Genomic DNA, 22,645 nt, shown 5'->3' with positions numbered 1-22,645 from the left:
GTGATGAATATGTATGACGTGGGTAGTTCTGTTATATGGCATCTGTTATTTAGGAAGTAAAGCATGTGTAAGGTAAGATAAGGGAGAGGCAAAAGTGCCGAGTCAATGTGACAGTTGTATATAGCACTTTTGAGGAAGCCTTGAGGGGATGAAAGGACGGAATGGTGCACACCCAATTAAACCATTGGAGATCAAATGCAGATCTGCAGGAAATGAGACCTCTGCTGTACCAACGTGTGAAAGTGGATGGACGAGTTAATGGTATAATAAATGTAGCACAGTGGCTGGCTCATAACCTGGGTTTATTCCTACACGAGAGATATCTGGGCCCTCTTCCTCACAAGAGGCATCTTTCCAACTAGCAGTAAGCAAGTACTTGGAAGTTGGGTAACTATTTTTGGTTTACCCTCTGGGGAAGGTCAGACATTAATCAAAGGGGACCTCGATAAGCCTAATAGGCTTCCTGTCCCAGATAATGGGACATATGAAAACATTATTAATGCAAGAGTATGTTTGCCAAGCTAATGTAACATCTTCATGAGTGTTTAGTACGTATACTGTACAGTACATATACGGCTGTGGTCATAAGGGATGTAAAGATGTGCTTCCATGTGGTCATCATAGAAGCAAATGTATGAGTACTGTATTTGCAAAGTGAAGGTCTTAGTCCTCCCTCAACTCTGTTATGCCATGCTGCTCATTTTATGTGCCTTCTTGCTTTGTTGCCCACCGACTGACAATAATTTGCTAAATAAGGTCTTCATTCCAAATATACATGATTAATTTACACTTGCCTCTTACTGTTTCTTGGTTTGCTGTAGGTGTACATTACAGAATGTAAGGATAGTTAGTGTAAGGGAAAATAAGAGTAGAGGATTTGTGGATGCACGTGTGCCGTAAGTGCTAATAACACCAGCGATATTGCCACAGAGAAACCAGGAGAAATGGCTTATTTTGTTTCTTTATACTGTATCGTTTTCAGCATGGTGTGTTTCCAGTGTGACCAAAATGTTTAGTGTGACAGTACTAATATAAACAAATTATAAAAGCATCGAATGTTTTGGTAAAGTATACGTTTAACCCATCAATTAGAATGCAGGTTTCTTGAGCAGGATTTGGTTGCATGAACAGAACTGTGTGAGCCTTTTAAAGGCAGCAATGCGAGATGGAACATGAACTACAGTATTACTTTGGTTTTCTTGAAAAGCTTGATGTACGAGAATAGGCCTCTTGATTTGTAGTTCTCTGGTATTTCTCCATTTTTTAGGATGGGAAGGAAAAATTCCTTATTTCAGATTTCTGAATACTTTATTTTTTGGAATTAGTTTGAAGCAAACATAGAATATCAGCTAGTTCCTTTATTATTATGGACTGATGTCTATCCATTCCTGGTGTTTAAAGTAATTTATCCTGTCAGTGTCCTGATTATTTCAAAAGTGAAGGTGATATCCCTAAACTCCTCCTCTCCTGTCCAACCACTTGGGCTGGACAGTTGAGCGACGGTCATGCTTCATGCAAGTCGGCATTCAATCCCCGACCCCGATAAATGTTTAACTATTTTGAAAGCCATGCATCAATGAATGTAATGTATCCCTGTGGCCATCCTCTACAAACAATCATGAGGAAATGTCTGTGTAGATTAAAATAATGATAAATTCATTGTCAGGGGATAGGCAGCCTGTGTATAACTACCCAAGTGTAGTTACAGGATGAGAGCTATGCTCTTGGTGTCCTGTGTTCCCAGTACTCTGTTGTATAACACTTTGAAATTACATGTACTGACAATTTTGGCCTCCATCACTTTCTCACTTAGCTTGTTCCAACCATCTATCACTCTGTTTGCAAAAGAAAACTTTCTAATGTTTTTTTCAGCACCTCTGTTTCCTTAACTTGAAACGGTGTCCTCTTGTTTGTGATGTTGCTGGTTTCAGGAATTCCTTTGTCAATTTGGTTGATTCCTGTTACACTTTTGTATGTGGTGATCATCTCGCCTCTTCTGTCTTCTAGTTTAGGCATGTTTAATGTCTGTAGTCTCTTCTTGTAACTCTTGTTTTTCAGTTCCGAAGTCATTGTGTAGTATGCCGCTGCACTTTTTTCAGTTTCTATATGTGCTTCTTGAGATCTGGTTACCATACAACTGCTGCATATTCCAGTTTTGGTCTCACAAGTCATGAACAGTTTCTTTTAGTATTTCACCATCTGTATAATTAAAAGCAATCCTGAAAGTTTATTTATTAAGTTGGAAAGTCATGTGTGTATTATATATATTATAAAATTTATATAAGAAGGTACATTGGGTTTGTGTGAGTACACAACATTGGTGGTTTTTACATTCTTGCATAACCTCTTAACACTCGCAGCATTTTGGGCAGCTCCTTAATCTAACAGATAATTGATAGGTACATTGTAGCAAAATTTGCTGAATATTAATTAATATACAGTATATACATGTTAGGCTTATATCGAGGGCAAATTACTGACCCTTCCCAGGATGCAACCACACAACAAGCTGACTAACTCCTGGGTGCCTATTTGTTTCTAGGTGAACAGCAGCATTAGTTAATAAGAAACGTTCCCAGGATTCAAACCCGGAATTCCCAGTTGAGAAGGAATCCAACTGTGTTATTAGGACCCTTATGCATCGGCCCCCCCACAATGCCCGAAACGCTTTGCGTAATAGTGGCTTTAGGCATTGTATGTACTAGCTCTATCTATAAGTCCACCAATCTTTGTAAAAATTTCTTGTATGTATGTACCGTACCTAAATAAACATCTATTTATTTATTATTTATTTATTTAATTTTGGGGGGAGACACAAGGAAACAAACATGCACTGCACTGTCAGAACTGCATTGTTCCAGTATTTTTGTATTTTTTTACATGTATTAAAGAACTTTATTTTGATATTTTTGGTGCTAATTTTCTTTCAAAGTTTTTGGCTGATCTGATAACTTGAGTGGTTGCATTTAGTGTTTTTTCGTAGGTTGCAGTCAAAGATTCGTGGTTCTGTACTATCGTCAAATGTCGGTTTGTTTTTATAGACGTTTCAACAAACTGTCATACATCTAGTAATGTATGTTCCTTCGTGGCTAGCCTGTCACTCAATAGTCACCATACTGAACTTAGATTTTGGTTTTCAGGATTATATTAATATTGTAATTTGTTTTGTTAGGAAAAGGGAGTGATGATACTACTTTCCTTCAACGACGACATCAACTTGCGATTGATGTAGTGTCGTCTTGAGCCACCAATCATGGCTTCAAGTTCTCTACAACAAAGACTTGTGCTATGACTTACTCGGAAGCAGGTCATTCTTCGTCCCTCGTTGTCGCTTTATGGTCATCCCCTTGTGTACAAAAGTTCTGCTAAGCTTTTGGGGTTGATATTTGACACTCGTTTGTCTTGGTCACCCCATGTCACTCGCCTTAGAATTGAATGCTCTTAACCGCCTTAAGGTCTTGTCCCATGCTTCTTGGGGAGTTGATAGGCGCACGCTTCTCTTCACATTCTTCTTTCAGTCTGTCTAAACTCGATTATGGGTGCCCTGCTTACTTATCTGCTTCTCCCTTCTACTCTTTGCCGTCTTGATGCTCTGCACCAAACTGGGTTGCGCCTCGGCTCTGGTGCCTTTCGTTCAACTTCTACCCTCAGCCTGTATGTTGAAACTGGCGTCCTCTATCTCCAGGACCGCTAGTCTTCGCTACCTTGCGTGGTCCTTGCAACACCCTTACTCTCGCCAATCTGTCATGCTTTGACTTTTGCCCCTCCTGTGGTCCCTGTTCCCCTTCACCACCTCTTTCTGTATGGTTGACTCGCCTACAGAATTCTCTTTCGGTTAGTGTTACCAATATTTCTCCTCGTGTTATTCCGTCCTTGCCCCAGTGGAGGGTCCCCCTTCGAAAATTTTGTTAAACCCTGACCCAAATGACTAAAGCTTTTACCCTCTCTTACAGTTCTGAAATGCCTTTTCCTTTAACACATTTCTTCACACTCCCACTCTATTTCAGTCTTCACCAATTGGTCAAAGTCAGCAGACGGTGTAGGCTACACTGTTGTATTTCCAGATCGCACCTATAAGTGTCGCCTGCCTCCAGAGACCAGCATCTTCCTAGCAAAACTTTATGCTATTCTCTATGCTCTTCATCAACTGCTTTCTCGCTGTCAATCCTCCTTTGTTGTTGTAGTTGACTCGCAGTGCTCTGGAGTACTTTATTCCAGTTCATACAGTGGTAGTAGAGATTCGGCATTGGCTATTTCTTATCTCCAGTAGATTTAATAAAGTAGAGCCTTTAAGAAAGCTATCCGCACTTGTCCCATCTCCCATAAAGGTACTTTATTCCTTATTCTGACTTTTACCTAGTTGTTTCTTCATCCTTGTCCGTTGGCACAGTTGTTGGTCTCCTGTTACTGGTAACAAACTGCGTACTCTTAAGAGTAGTGTGTTCCTGTGGCCATCCTCCTTCCACCGTAACCGGCGGTGGGAAACAGCTCTGGCGAGATTGCGTATTGGCCATACTCGCTTAACCCATGGTCACTTGGAGTGCCGCCCTGCTCCTTATTGTCCTAGTTGCATTGTCCCTCTTACGGTTGTGCATGTCCTTCTTGAATGTCCTGACTTCCAGGACGAGCGTGTGTCTTGCTTTCCGACCGCCCCTCGCGGTCACCTGTCCCTCAATAGAATTCTTGGTGACTCGGATACTTTTGATATCGTTCGCCTTATGCATTTTTGTTCTCGTATTGGCATCCTTGGTGATATCTAGCGCCCTCTGATTATTTTGTGCATTTGATGGTGCTACATAGCCTTCCCGGTTTGGTGCCTTCTTTTGATAATTACTTACTTACTTTTGATATAGTTCACCTTATGTGTTTCTGTTCTCATATTGGCATCCTTAGTGATATTTAGCACCCTCTGATTATTCTGCAATAGTCTTCCCGGCTTGGTGCCTTCTTTTGATAATTACTTGTTAGGAAAAGGAAGCCCATGGCTTGTATTGAGGTTTGTCCCCTCAATACAAGCCATGGGCTTCCCCTAGTGTCACTACTGTGACACTGAATAAGTTCTTTATAATGTGTGTGTGTGTGTGTGTGTGTGTGTGTGTGTGTGTGTGTGTGTGTGTGTGTGTGTGTGTGTGTGGCTAATTTGGGTACTTGGCTTCTACCTGTGCCCCCTTGTGTATGTTCCACCCGTGTTAAATAATCCCTCCTTGTGTACCCTGTCCCTTGAGGATTTTGTATGTGGTGATCATGTCTTCCCAAGCTCTTCTGTCCTTCAACAACATGGGGTGCAGTTCACACAGCCTTTTTTTTTTGTAACTCATATCTCTTGGTTCTGGGACTCGCCAAATGGATACCCATTTCCAGCTTCATCTTGTGCTTAACAAGGTATGGGCTTCATGCTGGAGCTGCATACTCCAGGATTGGCCTTACATATGTGGTATACAAGGTTCTGAAAGATTTCTTATACAGGTTTCTGAAGGCAGTTCTGATAGACATTCTTGATAGACATAGAGTTCTTGATAGACATAGACACAGCGTTTCTGCCCGAAACGCTGTGCGTACTAGTGGCTTTACAAGAATATAACTACTGTACTATCCAATGTATTCTCACAAACCCAATGTACCTTCTTGTATATATATAAATAAATAAATAAATAACATATGCCACTGTTATTCTTTTGATGTGGGCTTCAGGAGACAGGTTTGGCATTGATATCGGCTCCTAGGTCTTTCTCTGTCTGTTTCATGCAGGACTTCGTCTCCCATTCGGTATCCAGTGTCTGGACTCCTATTTCCTCCGCCAGATTTCATTATCTTGCATTTATTTGGGTTGAACTGTGTGTGGATGTATGTATATATTATAAATAAAATATATGAACACGTTATACTGAATGGGGTGAGAATAACTTGAGCTACCTCAAATCAATAAAATCAATAGTCAGGCAGAGTGCCAGAGTCATGGAAGGTTGTAATGTGGTGCCAATTTTTAAGAAAGAGAGATCATTTGCGTCAAACTATCGGCCAATTACCCTAACGTCTATTGTGGGAAAGTTACTTAAATCAATAATTGCAAATACAATTCGTCTTCATCTTGAAAAGCATAAATTAACGAGTTGCAACATGGTTTTATAAATGGCCGTTCATGTTTAACAAATTTGCTATCTTTTTATTCCAGCATAGTTGAGGCAGTTGATAGTGGAAGGATTGTGATGTTGTGTACCTTGACTTTAGCAAAGCTTTTGATACAGTGCCACATGAAAGACTGATTAAAAAGATAGAGGCTTATGATAATGTGGGTGCTATATTAAGTTGGATTAGGGCATGGCTATTCCAAAGGAAACAGAGTTAGTATAAATGGGGTTAAGTCAGAGTGGGATAATGTTGCAAGTGGAGTGCCTCAAGGCTCTGTCATGGGACCTCTGTTGTTTATAATATATATAAAAGATTTAGATTCAGGTTTGAGTAGCAACGTGTGCAAATTTGCCGATGATACAAAAATCGGTAGGGAAATTAAAAGAAGACTCGCTATCACTTCAAATTGATCTAAATAGGGTTTTGAAAGTTTGGCAGATGCAGTTTAATACTGATAAATGTAAAGTTTTGAGGCTAGGTAATGATGATAGTTAAAAGATACGAGCTGGATGGTGTTGTGATTGTGAAGTCGGATTGCGAAAGGGATATGGGAGTTATGATTAGTAAGAATTTAAAACCAAAGGATCAACGCATGAATGTTCGTAATAAGGCAAACAGGACACTGGGATTTATTAATCGAAGCGTTAGTAACAAGATACCTGGTGTTGTTCTTAAGCTATATCTTGCTCTGGTTTGGCCCGATTTAGATTATGCAGTTCAGTTTTGGTCGCCGTACTATAGAATGGATATAAATTCACTTGAACATGTCCAGCGTAGGATGACAGTTAATTCCCCAAATAAGAAATCTTTCATATGAAGAAAGATTGACAATGCTTAAATTGCATTCACTGGAAAGGCGAAGAGTTAGGGGGTGACATGATAGAGGTTTAAAAGTGGATGAATGGACATAACAAAGATATAAATTGGATAAGTTTAGAATTCGGAAAGACTTGGGTAAATATTGGTTTGGTAACAGGGTTGTTGATTTGTGAAATCAATTATCGTGTACCATGGTGGTGAGGTCCCTCGATTGTTTCAAGCGTGGGTTGGACATGTATACAAGTGGGATTGGGTAGTTATGAATAGGCGCTGCCTCGAATGGGCCAATAGGCCTTCTGCAGTTACCTTTGTTCTTATGTTCTTACGTTAAACCTGTGTGTGTATTTATACCTCGATAAATTTGTTTAAATATCTCTCGTATTTAACACCAAAGCGAGACAAAGTTTTGCATCAGTTAATCTCGGCCTATATTCTCTCACCGCTGTACAAAAATATTTAATGTGTGGATACTGTTGCCCAAGATTCAGGGGATCGTCCTCTTTCCCCATCAGCAGCAGCACCGATAACAGCCACCTACGACCACCAGGCACTTGAAGACAGGCATGAGCGGGTGTTGTATTGGTCGACCAGAATGATGTATGCTTACAACAGCTTGTCCCTGCGGCATTGAAGTTCCAATTAGACTCCGTGAAGGTGAAACGGGGAACTGTTAAACTGTTGTTGTTGGAGACGGCAGAGACGAGAATCTTGTCCAATGGCCATATGAAACATGAAATATAATTGAAGTCCGTAGATCCGTACCATGCGCTGGGCTGGCACGCAAGCCTCCTTTTGAATGGTTATATCTGACTGTTGTAGGAGTCTCGTGTGGAAAGCAGCCGCACGCACGCACACACCACTCCTGTCTTGTCTGTCTCTGTCTGTTTCTGCCTGTCTGTTTGTCTGTCTGTGTGTCTGTGTTTCTGTCTGTGTGTCTGTCTGTCTGTGTCTGTCTGAATGGTCTGTCAGACCATTCAAAAGGTCTGTGTGTCTGTCTGTCTGTGTCTCTCTCTCTCGGTCTTTCTTTTTCTTTCTTGTTCTTTCTTTTTCTTTCTTTTTCTTTCTTTTTCTTTCTTTTTCTTTCTTTTTCTTTCTTTTTCTTTCTTTTTCTTTTCTTTCTGACAAGTCTCTAACCCACATGCAATGGGCAGAGTTTTTATCTTGATGCCCTTGTTCACCTAGCAGTAATTAGGTACCTGGGAGTTACAGTGGCTACTGACTGCTTCCTAGAGAGGGGGGGGGGATAAAAAAAAAAAGCAATCAATTGATTGACAGTTGAGACGCGGGTTAAGAGTCAGAGCTCAACCCCCCCTCCCGCAAGCACAACTAGGTGAGAGCGCGCGTATGTACATGTGGGGTCGAGGGTTGAGCTTCGGCTCTTTGGTCCCGTCTCTCGTCTCGTACTCAACTGGTGTGCAGGTTCCTGAGCCTATTGGGCTATATCATGTCTATCTTGAGAGGTTATCTTGAGATAATTTCGGGGCTTTTTAGTGTCCCCGCGGCCCGGTCCTCAACCAGGCCTCCACCCTCAGGAAGCATCCCGTGAGAGCTGACTAACACCCAGGTACCTTCTTTCTTTTGTCTATATCTTGAAATATCTAGATATCTTTTGTCTATATCTTGAAAATATAGACCTTCGTCTATATTTGAAACTGTGTATGGAGTCTGCCTCTACCACATCACTGCCTAATGCATTCCTTTTATTAACTACTGACACTGAAAATTTTTGTCTGAGGCTCATTTGAATATTCAATTTCCAACCGTCCTCCCCCATGTGCAAATACCAATACTGTATTTAAGAACATCGACTTGAGAATGGTCCAGGACGGACCGAAACGTCGTAGTCTCTCCAGCTTCTAGTGTGTAGTCTGGTCAACATTGATTGATGAAGATGCCCGTGTCACCCAAAAGGTGGCACGGGCATGAATAACCCGTAAGTGGTGGCCCTTTTGAGCCATTACCAGTATCAAGAGCTGATACTGGAGATCTGTGGAGGTGCGACTGCACCCTGCGTGACGGGAGATGTCTCCTGTGAATGTGTCCTCTGGTTAACACCAATACTGTACTATTAAATAGGGGTATGTGTGAGAAGGGGCGGGGGGAGGTGTCCATGGGCTGGGTGTAGGGCCGCCAGCCAGCGAGGTGACAATAACGCGTGTCTAATCCCCCGATATAAGTTAGCTTTACACTTACCACAATCTTCACGGGAGACATCTCCCGTCACGCAGGGTGCAGTCGCACCTCCACAGATCTCCAGTATCAGCTCTTGATACTGGTAATGGCTCAAAAGGGCCACCACTTACGGGTTATTCATGTCCGTGCCACCTTTTGGGTGACAATCTTAATCAATCAATCGCCACAACCTTATGAGGAAGACCACTGTTACTGCCGCCGTCTGTTGCCTTCTCCAGTACCACCTTGGTGACTGGCCCAGTTGGTGAACATCATGGTGACGACGGCAGGTCGTGGTGTCGGTGGGTCGTTTTGTGAACAGTTTGGCCCTGATTGCCGACTCATAACCAAGTCAATTAGTGTGATACTGATGGAACAAGACTGTGAGGCGGGAATGAGTGGATCTTGTGAAGACGAATCGCCTCATCACGTATAAGCTGAGGTTTTGACAGATTAGATCTCGCTCGCTTTCTTTAGAAACTAAAGCAATGATCATAATTTCAACACGTGTCAAGACCCTAGGGGGGGGGATGCTGGGGTTGGTTGGGGGAGGAGTGGGGGCTAGGACAGGTTAGGTTGAGGGCGTTGATGAGGTTGGTGCCAGGTAGGAGCGGGGTTGGGGTGAGCTGTGTGTGGTGGCGGCACGGGTATGCTGAAGACGTTGTGGGTGGGGAGGATGGTGAGGTTAGGCGGACTGAGCATGGTGGGGTTGGGGCGGGGTGCGCGTATCGACCAGGCCTGGAGGGAGTGGGTCTTGGGCGGTGGGTTTGTCAGTCGCCTGGCGGCCCACCTCGGACACGCTCCTGCTGCCGCTGTGGTCCCCGTCGACCCACCACTGACGACTCTCCGTTGGTCCCATCATCCAGGTCTTGGAGCGGTGGCAGCGTTTGACCCGAGTTTGGCGGGCGTATCAGAGACGCCCGTTGGAGCGAGCAGTGTGTTGGTAATTATCTCTGGAGAACGATGTGATAAATGCAACATATGCTTCAAGTAGCAGCTCGTCTTGCCTCGACCTGCCCACGCTCTAGGCCACCAAGTTTTTAAGAAGTGTTTAGCGACTAAAAGAACTACAGATAGTACCACCAGTTTCAGAATAGTGATAGTGTGTGTCACAAGAGCTCGTGATAGCACATGTGTATTGTGTAGTAGAGATGGTGATAAGACGTCAGGTCTAACAAAGTGCAAAGGATCCGAGCTGCAATATTTAATGGTTTTCCATCTTAACGAGTCTCGAGGAGTTTGGTAAAACCACTAGCGCAGGCGTGGTGATGGTGCTGGGTGTGGGTTGGGAACTTGGCGAGTGACAGTGTTGAAGGTCCTGCCGCCTGCCGAGTTTCATTGTCCTTCCCTGTCCTGCTCGTTGTACCCTTCCCTGTCAGATCCTGTCTTAACTTTGTGCTGGGCCCCACCTTCTTTGTGCTCGCTGAAAGTTGCCAAACTTGGACATGTGAGGGGCAGTCGAGGTAGACAACTTCCCAGTGACAGGAGGCTTGGGGCAGGTGTTCAAGAACACTAAGTGCGCGCGCCACACACACAACCTGTCTAGCAACTCCTGCTGTTTACAGACAAATGGATAAGGTAAACAAATGTCACTAGATTCACGACTCTTCTTAGTGACGCAGTCGTTGATTCCATCTATAGTGTGCTTCGCTCATTAATAAGGAAACGCACAGATTTTGCTTGATGTTCAACGAAATATTGCAGGACCTTTTACAAAGTGTTGCAGGAATTTCGATATATAGCGAGTAACAATTTGCTGACTGGCAACACACATTAAGAGTGGGTTGAAAGACTGTATTCCAGTTACGGAGTTGATCAGTATGGCAGGAGGAACAACAAACTATACGCTGATTCAGGTAAGTACCAGATGCTCTCAGTGTTCACTCACAATCAGTTTTTTCCTTATTGATAAGTTTCTATTTTAGCAACAGCCTGTTGGATTAGGCCCTCCCTAGTCGAACCTGGCCCCAGGCCGGGCTTGGAGAGTAGAATTGCTCCCAGAACCTCATCCAGGTACAATCCTGGTACCGCCACAATAACGTGGCTGAAACCAAAGAAGGCAACCAACACATAAAATTTGTGTGTGTAGATTAGATTAGTATTTTTGAAAGCACTACTGTGGTTGATTGTTAATAAATCACTGAACTGTATGTTTAACAGATTTTTAACTGTCCATGGAGGACAGAAGACAATGTTTATATGTTGGTCAGCACTGTAAATGTGTGTAACCGTCTGTGGTAGGAAATAATAATAATATAAACATGAAATTGAAGTGACGGTTTCGGTCCGTCCTGGGTCTTTATGAAGTCGACAAGGGTCCAGGGCGGACCGAAACGTCACTTTAATTTCATAAGTGTAGATTGGGTTATTAGGAAATGCTGTTCCTTTTAGAACAGTAACAAATACTAATGCAAAAGTTCCCTTCAGTTTGACCAGGCCTCTGTGTTGGGTTGAACTTCTCATTATCCTTGTAGCGAATCGGCGAGGTGAAGCCTTGACCTTAATGGACCCACGTCACCGATATCATTATACTCAGTCTCTAGGCTACCGTGGATGAACGGCCCTGGGTGCCTCCAGACCTCCGTCGCTTTAATCTCGCTGTCAGTGCATGTGAAAAGAAATTGTTGTTAAGGTAACAATTATCACTAATGATAAATGCCAATGACGTTTATCCGGGATGACACGTAACCCAGAAGCCTGCCATGTATCACAAGTTGCCAGGTGTAGATGGTGTACCACAATACACTAAGCTTACACTGCCTGTTGGTCTCTCTTACACGGTCATCACCATGTACCGTAACGAAGGCACAGTAATATTAGATCACTAGTGTGCCTTTTATCTCAAATCTGTGGCGATAAGACCAGTAACTAGTATAAACCACAAATGTAAGTTGATGAGGCTACAACACTTTTGGACTAGCCTCTTCCACTGTGACTAGCCTCTTCCACTGTGACTAGCCTCTTCCACTGTCACTCCGGGATAGGTATGAGGTACGTACTTAATGAACAAAGCCTTAATATTGCGCTAAGAGATGGTTTTCAGGAAAGAGGGAGACGAGACACTGGTCTGTGTCAACCGTTAAGCACAATTTTCCTTCATCTTGCGCGATAAACTAGACCTCGGTCTAAAAATGTTTTGTGGAAAGCCGGCAACAATTAAACGCCATGTCAGCAGGGGGGTTACAAGCCTCGTTACTTACTGGCACGTACCCTACGGCAGTCATACTAGTCTTGCGTAAGATCTACTGATTTTCTCAGTTCCTGGCTATGATGTTTTGCGAGGGTTTGGGAGGCGGAGTGAAGATGTCGGGGGCGTAGGCTGGCCTGACCGCGTCCTCCCACACTGTTGCGTCAGCTGTGGGAGCGTGGTAGGGCGCACCACCTGTGGGGAGACATTACTGTGGTTTTCTCACCACCACGATAATTAGTCTCTGGGAGGGGCGAGTGGTGATTAAAGCTAATAATAAAGTATTTTTGTTTTTGTTCGTAATATTATAATGAACGTTGGGGACGTGTCACTTGCAATTTCTCTGTCGGATCTGTCACGGCCTTTACCAAGTTAATCTTTTTATCAAATGTTGTCTTGTCTTGATAATTTTGTTGTTGAAATTGAGACGATAATACTCAGATAGGCTATTATGAAAGCACAATACAGTACTGATAACGGTTGTCATATATTGGATTTATATACAAAATTAATATGATAATGCATCTAGTGTTTCACACGCAAGGGAAGTGTAAACATATGTAGCGTGAGTATATGTAGAACATGTGTTGAGTACATGTAGTACCCTCTTGTGCAGAACTGTCAAATACTGCCCACCCCTGGAATGGGTTAGAGGATGGTTGCAGATTACTGCGACTCAGAGGAGCCGGGTGAGACTTGTTAAGGCCTTCTTGTATCTCAAGGATAGGGGGTTGAGCACTTAGTTTGTCTGCTAAGTCTAAGGATGCATCCTGTTGTGGTATTTGACCAGACATCTTCGTCTTGTTAGGGTTGAGCAGCAATATGCGTACGTGACCCAAATAAGAGATGACTTGTGTTTGATCACTTTATTCGGTGTTGTGTAAAGTTTTGCCGCTTGATGTTTCGTACTTAGAGAACGCTAGCAAATTAGACACCGGTGCGTCTAGTGTGCCATCTGCCCCCTTCCTGTTTGTACACCTCCCTCCACCTCGGCTCTAGTGAGGTGTCAAACATTAACAGTACTGGTTTACGCATTACACAGCTTCAGCAGTTTCATTTAGTGCCCATGGTACTAGTGCCTCCAGTTGCCAGTTTACACCACCTGTGCTCGTAATTTTGGCTGGTGGTTTCCTTCCCTCAGTGTCGGAGAAGCTTCTCAAATGTTTGATCAAACGCCTCTTGGAGGCTTTGACGGCGGGACCTGCCTACACCCCTTATAATGTTCTGCCTGGTCTCTGCTGCTACTCGCCCTGGTCACCTGGTTATTAAGACGCCTTTCTCTGGAATCCTTGTTGGAAAGTTTCACTGGCCCGAGACCAGTCAAGCCTGGCCTCGGGCCGGGCTTGGAGTAGAACTCCCAGAGCCCCCATCAAGCAGGTATCATTGGATAATGTACTGCCTCCGTGCTTGCTTTCTCGGTCATACCTCACTATTTCTCTTCTGCAGCTTGGCTCTGTTGCATTCTCTGCTTCTTAGATTCCCCTCTGCTTTTCCTTTCATCTCTTGGCACTGTCGTTTTTACACCATGCTCCTCTGGCTTGTGTTGTTGAGGTGAAGGTTGTAGGTAGCACCACCGCTAGCAAACTGTTTCCTGGGGGGTTTTAGTTCCCATAACACATTGTGCAAATCAGTTAAATATGCAATTTCCATTCTCCTACGAACGTTATTTTCCCTGCTTCCATTTTCTTATGATCTGCCAAATCTCTGGAAAACCTGTACTGGGGAAAAATTCTCATGACCTTTGTCTCAAGTTCTGTTCGGTCTATTAGTGTAGTCTGCTTTGCTCGCCATTTGTTACTTCACAGTTTTGGAGATAACATATTCGTTCTCGTCTCTGTCGAGGGATCTCATCCGTCCGGGAATCGAACCCAAACTGGTTAGGCACATTTTCTTTCATCTAATGCATCTGTTCACCTAGCAGTAAGTAAAGCAGTAGGTACCAGGGGTTCAACTGTTGTGGGGGTTGAAAGCTGGGGAGTGTCAGTAGTTCGACCTTAGGGGGAGGAGGGGACCTCAATACATGACGTAAGTATATAATAATAATAATAATAATAATAATAATAATTATTTATTTAGGAAAAGTACATGCATAGATGCAGTTACAAACATTCTGGTTGATTTATAGATAGAGCTAGTACATGTACACAGGCTTCCTGTCCCCAACAACGGGAATTGGTTAGTTAGTATTTAGTGTACCGTATATTGAGGCTTGCAATCTTGCTATCTGCTGGCTGGTGGATTATGGGTAGTGGAAGCTTGGACATGTTGTGGGGTAGGGGCCAGGGCACCACCCTGCTGGGGTGACAGGTAGAGAGGGAGTGGATGTGGGGGAGAGGGGAGGGGGAGGGGGGTGGGTGTTCGTTTCGGGAGTCTCCGTGTTTGGGGTGTTTGTGCTTTCCCACAACACCCCCTCACCTTTAACCCTCCCACCTCACCCCACTGGCCCGCCCGCCCACCAAACCTCCACCTCTTCCGTCCTCGCCCCCCCCCCTAACACGGACCCCCTCCCCCCGGTGCCCCAGGCTTCCTCCAGGCCCCCCCAGGCACCCCCCCCCAGGCACCCCCCCCCAGGCACCCCCCCAGGCACCCCCCCCAGGCACCCCCCCAGGCACCCCCCCAGGCACCCCCCCCCCAGGGCCCCTCCTCCAAATCATTACCCTCGTCATACAATCCCCGAGGGTCAAAGGTCATATGTTTACTGGATCAACCCAATTTGAATACAAATTAGACGAGGACCTCCCTGGCTTTTATATGGCTCCTTGTGGTATATGGCTCCTCCTAAGATGATGGTACTTACAGCGACTGTCATGTGCAATGTTGCACCCAAAAATATCTTAGGTTTCAGCAATTTAGTATATCAGTTTAGTGACGTCATGAACGCTCGAGAAGACGAGCTGGTTAAACCATCCGTTAATATTTTTGTTGTTACGTAGAGATAAACGAACAGATCTTTTCAGACTTGATTGCAGGCCAAAAAAACCTTTTTAAAGCCTCCGGGAAAGGAGTAGGGGTGTAAAATAAGAGATCAATGAGTGCCCCATACATCATCGATTGATTGATTGATGAAGATTAAGCCACCCAAAAAGTGGCACGGGCACGAATAGCCCTAAGTGGTGGCCCTTTGGAGCATCATTAGCTGATACTGGATATCTGTGGAGGTGCGACTGCACTCTATGGAGAGGTCGTGACCTCTCCATACATCACGCTTAAACCCTATATATATACTGATGGGTTTGTATTCACCTAGTTGTGCTTGCGGGGATTGAACTCTGCTCTTTCGACCCGCCTCTCGGCTGTCGATCAACTGTTTCTACTATTTTTTTCCCATACTCCCCCCGCCGGCCGCACATCCCAGGAACCAGCCCGTGACAGCTGACTAACTCCCAGGTACCTATTTACTGCTAGGTAACGGCCATAGAGTGAAAGAAACTCTGCCCATAGTTTCTCGCCGGCGTCCAGGATCGAACCCGGGACCAGAGGATCACGTGTTCAGTGTGCTGTCCGATCGGCCGCCGGCTCCCGTGAAGCTCCCGCGCCGGTGTGAAGTCACTCTGACGTCACAATTTTCATGCGTCTCTCCCTAACCCCCCGTGTATATAGTCTTGGTTTAATAAGACTGTGAGAATAACTTGAGCTACCTCATCCCTTTGTTTGTATTTTACCTCAATAAACTTATTTCAATTTCAATAAGACTGAGGTATACTCGGAGGTGACGGTAACAGATTATGGTGATAACCCCGGCGGTTGATAGCACTGAAGCGTACACGGTAACATTATTTATTCATTAAACATTCAAATTTATTTTGAGTTTTGAAACAATGACAATTTACGCTGTGAACTCTCGCGTAATTAGGCTATCTTCACGTACCCGGAACGCTTTGCGTATTGGTGGGTTTATTAACTGTTCAGACATGTAACTACTGATTTAACCACTATATCATGCTCTTCGTAATTATATAAAATTAATAATACTATTAATAATTCATTACTAAGTATTATATTAGTGTATTAGTATTAGGTCTATACGTTAGGTCCTAGGGTATTAGGTCGGGAGCCTGACAGCTGAATGGAGAGCGCGTCGGTTTCGTAGTCCTGAGGTTCCGGGTTCAATTCCCGGTGGAGGCGGAGACAAATGGGCAAAAAGTTCCTTTCACCCTGATGCCCTTGTTACCTAGTAATAAATAGGTACCTGGGAGTTACAGATGCTACGGGCTGCTTCCTGGGGGTGTGTAACAAAAAGGAGACCGGGCCGCGGGGACGCTAAGCCCCGAAATCATCTCCAGATAACCTCAAGAAGCGTGTTGAGGTGAGGAGGGAGACGGTCACTTGTATCACCAATTTTTTTTAACCATAAATTACTTAGGACGTTGATAGTCAGGTTTGACCTTGAGAAAACCTGAAGGTGTTGCTAAACTTGTAATATTTATAGTGTTTATAATTTGGTGAAAGTTTAATGAAGGCGTCTTCTTAAGGCGCAAGTCTTTACATTTGGATTACTGTTGCTTTATGATTGTAACTATATAATATATAATATATATATATGTATATATAATATATATATATATATATATATATATATATATATATATATATATATATATATATATATATGTCGTACCTAATAGCCAGAACGCACTTATCGGCCTACTATGCAAGGCCCGATTTGCCTAATAAGCCAAGTTTTCCTGAATTAATATATTTTCTCTAATTTTTTTCTTATGAAATGATAAAGCTACCCATTTCATTATGTATGAGGTCAATTTTTTTTTATTGGAGTTTAAATTAACGTAGATATATGACCAAACCTAACCAACCCTACCTAACCTAACCTAACCTATCTTTATAGGTTAGGTTAGGTTAGGTAGCGGAAAAAGTTAGATTAGGTTAGGTTAGGTAGGTTAGGTAGTCGAAAAACAATTAATTCATGAAAACTTGGCTTATTAGGCAAATTGGGCCTTGCATAGTAGGCTGAGAAGGGAGTTCTGGCTACTAGGTACGACATATATATATATATATATATATATATATATATATATATATATATATATAATAAACTTTTTTGTGTAATGACATTTTCAAATAGTTAAATATATATAAAAAAGGCACAACGGGCTCACCATAGCCCGTGCTACTTGGAACTCTGTTCCAGGTAGCGAATCTTTAACAACAACAGTTAAATATACACATACCAAGAGAATAGGAGTGGTAGGAGAAGAAAATATTAGTGTTCAGTGAGGATCCACAAGGTCTTCTCTGAGTACTCTTTATTTTCTTCTCCGAGGCTATGGCTCCCTACACTTGCACCAGACGTGGTACCCCTCCTATAATATAGGTGCATATATAGGGTGAATATATACCTTTAATCGTACTAAATCTCCCTCCCCCGCACTCGATCCTCCCTCCCACGCACACAATTTCCCCCACCCACCCATGAACACAATCCCCCCCCCCCCCCACCCCACCTGAAACCCCAATCGAACACGACATACACCAGCGCGCGCCCAGACCACCTGTACCTCCCACCCACCCACATACCTGTACACAAATATATTGCCTGGGGGGCGGTATGCCCGATTGGCAGGTGGACAGGAGCCGTGTGTGTGGAGGGGGGAGGGGCGGCGGCGGGGTTAGAGGGTATTGGGTCATCGTCCAGTTGCTCCGTCACTGTCGTTATATATATCATTAAGATACATTTCGTGCCACCTGTTGAGTGGCTTAATCTACATCAATCTATCTTCGTACCACATGTTCTCCTGTTTACTGCTTTATCAGCCTTTTCCCCGTCTCTCCTGCTACTTTGTCTCTTCATTCTTCTTTTTTTCGGTTATTACACTCCTCGGCTCCTCTTTATCACACCTGGATTTCTCCAATTGTTTCTTTCTGCATATGTTACACACCTGGTCTCGGGCACTGGTCTGTCCTGCTGCAGGCCGCGCTGCCTGCCCTTCCCTCCTCCAGGTCCTCCGAGGGTCCCTACCTCGCTAATACCGCGCGCGCACACTGCACGTGGCAGTCAAGGCCTGGCAATAATTGGAGTTGAAATATATAAACATCATATATCCCGGTGCCAAGTTCAGGATCCAGAGGAAACAACGGTGTAGGGAATTTCCGGTTGTTACCGCAGGGGGCAGAGAGGTGCGGGGGGGGGGGGGGGGGGGGGGGGGGGAGGGAGGGGAACTTTGTGTGGTGGTGGACGGGGTGGTTGTTGTTTTTAGATTTGGCTACTCGGAACGAAGTGTTCATGTAGCACGGGCTATGGTGAGCCCGTAACGAGGACGGGGTAGATTGTATATGTCAGGGTAACGGGGGACAGGGGGGCCCTATCTGACCTTGTAGGGTCGAGCTCAGCTCTTGGGCTTCGCCTTTTTACTTGTCGGGAGAGAGTGATTCAATGATCACTAACCCTTCAGTTTTTTGTATTTGCTTCAATTTTTTTAATCGAATTAGCTAGCTTTGTGCGTCTGTGTCTGTCTGTCTGGACTTTTTCCAACCATCCCTGCGACACGTCCGCCGTTATCATCGTGTTTTCTTTGACCTATATTAACGAGTGGGGGTCAAGCTCCAACTCCGTAGCGCCGCCTCTACAATGTGGGCGCACGCGTGCAAGGGGCGGCGCTGCGGGATAAGGTGGTAAAAAGGGAGTTTCACTCCCCACGCCCCTCTCGCAAGCACATTTATGCGTGCACTTGTGCGTGTTCTTAGTGAGGCGCGCGCATGAACACAAGCAGGGACGCCCAGGCACATCATCGCGCTAACCTGACGAATGTTCTCCCATGCAAGGTGCACTCAACATTGTATATTGCGAGTGCAACAGGCGCAGTGTGTAGGCCAGGCCCTCAACACGCCAGGGGGGGGGGGGGGGGGGGAGAGACCCCAGCCACACTCCTACACCTTCTCAATGTTTTCTAAATGATATATATATATATGTCGTACCTAGTAGCCAGAACGCACTTCTGGGCCTACTATGCAAGGCCCGATTTGCCTAATAAGCCAAGTTTTCCTGAATTAATATATTTTCTCCAATTTTTTTTCTTATGAAATGATAAAGCTACCCATTTCATTATGTATGAGGTCAATTTTTTTTTATTGGAGTTGAAATTAACGTAGATATATGACCGAACCTAACCAACCCTACCTAACCTAACCTATCTTTATAGGTTAGGTTAGGTAGCCGAAAAAATTTAGGTTAGGTAGGTTAGGTAGTCGAAAAACAATTAATTCATGAAAACTTGGCTTATTAGGCAAATCGGGCCTTGCATAGTAGGCTGAGAAGTGCATTCTGGCTACTAGGTACGACATATATATATATATATATATATATATATATATATATATATATATATATATATATATATATATATATATATATATATATATATATATATATATATATATATATATATATATATATATATATATATATATATATATATATAATATAATATAATACGTAGTTTGGTGTTACGTAGTCACGGATCATAGTGTCACAGCAGCTAACGGTTATAAGACACAACAAACCAAACACAGCAGTAGCAAGAGAAATGATGAGGTGGATAATGGTCATTGAAAACAAAGATTGACGCGGTAAAAGCGTTACCTGGAGTAGTTGTGGTGCCATCTTTTGATAATTACTTACTTACCTGGCGTAGGTTCTGGGAGTTCTTGTATACCCAAAGCCGACCCGGAACCAGACTCGACTTGTGAGTACTTGGTCCATCTGGCCCACGTATCCTCTAGTTGATTCGGCACTTCTTGCAGGAATTTGTGCAATTGTATTTTTTTCCAACCTGTCCACTTTTGTTCCGATAATTAATTCATGCTTATAATTATTATATAATTATATTATATATAATATATAATATATTATATAATTATTATAAATTGTGCTTATATCTCTCCTCTTCATTAATTTTGTTCTGAATTTTCTACCATATCGTTCCCTCCTGTATGTTATAAAATGTTATTTTATATGAAATAACAGTTAGTTAACAAAGTTAACTGTTAACTTATCATTAACATAAATAAGTTACATAAAATGACACATCAGGTGCTAATATGGGATCTGCCTTTCTAGTATCTTCCATGTACATATTATGTAGTACACACCTCAACCTCCTCTTTTAGAGTTGCTGGATCAACCTGGCTGTGGGGGCCCGAACTCAGCCAAACAGGCTCATAGAGCAGGCAGTCACCAAGGAAGGCTGCCCGCAGGTCAGGCTGCGATAGGAGATGAAATATGAAACTCGTTTCCAGGTAATCTGTCAGGAAGAGGAAGATAATGGGTAGGAGGGGAGGTAGGGATGTGGTGGAGGAGGGGAATAGGAGCAGCAGATAATGATGGCAGGGATAGGAGGCGGCGGAAATGGCAGCAGAGCGCGGTGGTATTGTGATGGAAATATGAAAATGTCTAGAGTTCCAATAATCTTGAGAGAGAGTGGGCCGCGCCTCGGGCTCCAGTGAGCACCACCAGCGGGGGGATATTCAGACCCAAAATATTCCTTCGAGGAAATATTACCCTCCGAAGAATCGATATTTCTTCTTGCTGAATATTTGTCTCTGTATCGAAATATTGTACAAATCATGTTTGTGACATATTTGATATGTGATAACCTCTAGGGATATCTTGAGGTTATCTTGATGATTTCGGGGCTCAGCGTCTCCGGGGCCCGGTCCTCGACCAGGCCTCCTTTTTTGTTACACTCCCTCCCAGGAAGCAGCTGTGTAACTCCCAGATACCTATTTACTGCTAGGTAACAGGGGCATCAGGGTGAAAGAAACATTTTGCCCATTTGTCTCCGCCTCCACCGGGAATCGAACCCGGAACCTCAGGACTACGAATCCGAAGCGCTGTCGTCCCAGCTGTCAGGCGCCCCCCAAGATGCTGAAAATTACCGCAAAATATTTTATCTAGAATATAAGGACTTTATTTCGACAAAAAATACCCCACAAGAGGACCATTTACACTGAAATATTTCTCCCATAAAGAATATGCCACTAGTTATATTAGCGGTGTTCAGAGTCTCGGGAATCGCATTTATTAAAGATTTTCGAGAGAGTGGATGAAATGTGAGGGTAAAATTGTAGACCAGAGGCCGGGGTGAGTAGTATATATAGACCGTAGGAGTCGGCGCTGGCCTCGGTTATGGGAAAGGACTCCAGCTCCTGGGGTCAGATTCACGAAAGCACTTACGAACGTGTACATCTTTCCTCAATCTTTGACGGCTTTTGTTACATTTATTAAACAGTTTACAAGCATGAAAACTTCCCAGTCAACTGTTGTTGTTGTTAAAAACAGCCTCCTGGTGCTTTGGAGCTCATTAACTGTTTAATAATTGGAAACAAAGCCGCCAAAGATTGAGAAGATGTACAGGTTCGTAAGTGCTTTCGTGGATCTGGCCCCTGGTCCCCGGCTTTTAGCTAGTAATAGACGGGCGTAATGCATTATTAACCACTTTGTTTCATCATGTTTTCTTTATTGATTCGGTTAGTTGAGTTGTGATCCAAGTGTCAAGTGTATTTCGGTTATTACTCTCACATTAAGTTGTCTCCTGTAATGTTTCTTACTCATTTGGGTGTTCAGATTCCATGTCTCTCCTGGCTGTGCCCTTTCCCAACAGTATGTTTACCGATCCGTGTCCCTATGTATCTTGTGCGTCGTAAACATATCTCCTCTGTCTTGCATTTCCCCACATTGAGAAGCTTAGAGTTCATAACTCAAGCATTTGGATTTGTTAGCACTGGGATATCATAGTCCAGTATTAGTTTAGCTCAAGTTGGTGTACAATGTCCTGTATGTACCACTGACAGTAACCAGCTTTATGTTGTACGTTTACTTTATAAAGTAAACGTAATATCTTCCCCCTGAGGCGCCCGCATGTTTCCTCAACACCAGTGGTGCCCACCATGATGGGTCTTACAGCCTCCAGCTCCTCTAGCATACGTTCCGAGGTGCCTTGTTTAACACACAGGTGGGTACAGTTGTTATCTCCCCCCCCCCACACACACAGCCGTCTATATGTAAAGCAATACATTATTCTTTAGTGTCAGCTGATTTTCAGTTTCTCCAAATGGTTGAGCCTCTGTGTGGCAGCTTACTAAAGGTCTTATGGAAGGATTTGTGTACGTGGTGTATGTGTGGAGAAGGGGGAGGAGGGCTCCTTCCTCCACACGAGGGTCCAGGCTGACCCCTGCTGGACCTGGCCTACTGACAAGGCCAGGACCTCGCTGGCTGCTAACTAGCAGCTTTCACCACCCACGCTTTCTGCTGCTCTTCAGCGTCTCCGCCGCCGCTGAAGACACCGTCGACGACAACGCGGCTGCTAACACCATTTTTCACCT

General features: G+C 43.8%; 1 protein-coding gene across 6 annotated transcripts in view; it reads left to right on the top strand.

Annotated features, from left to right (window-relative positions):
* nuf (rab11 family-interacting protein nuf) overlaps positions 1-22,645 on the top strand; it is a 228,118-nt gene that overhangs the window by 155,513 nt on the left and 49,960 nt on the right. The gene's annotated exons all lie outside the window — the stretch shown is intronic.

Source organism: Procambarus clarkii, chromosome 24 (assembly GCF_040958095.1).
Source record: "Procambarus clarkii isolate CNS0578487 chromosome 24, FALCON_Pclarkii_2.0, whole genome shotgun sequence".
NCBI lineage: Eukaryota > Metazoa > Arthropoda > Malacostraca > Decapoda > Cambaridae > Procambarus > Procambarus clarkii.
This window is presented reverse-complemented; position numbering and strand designations above follow the sequence as displayed.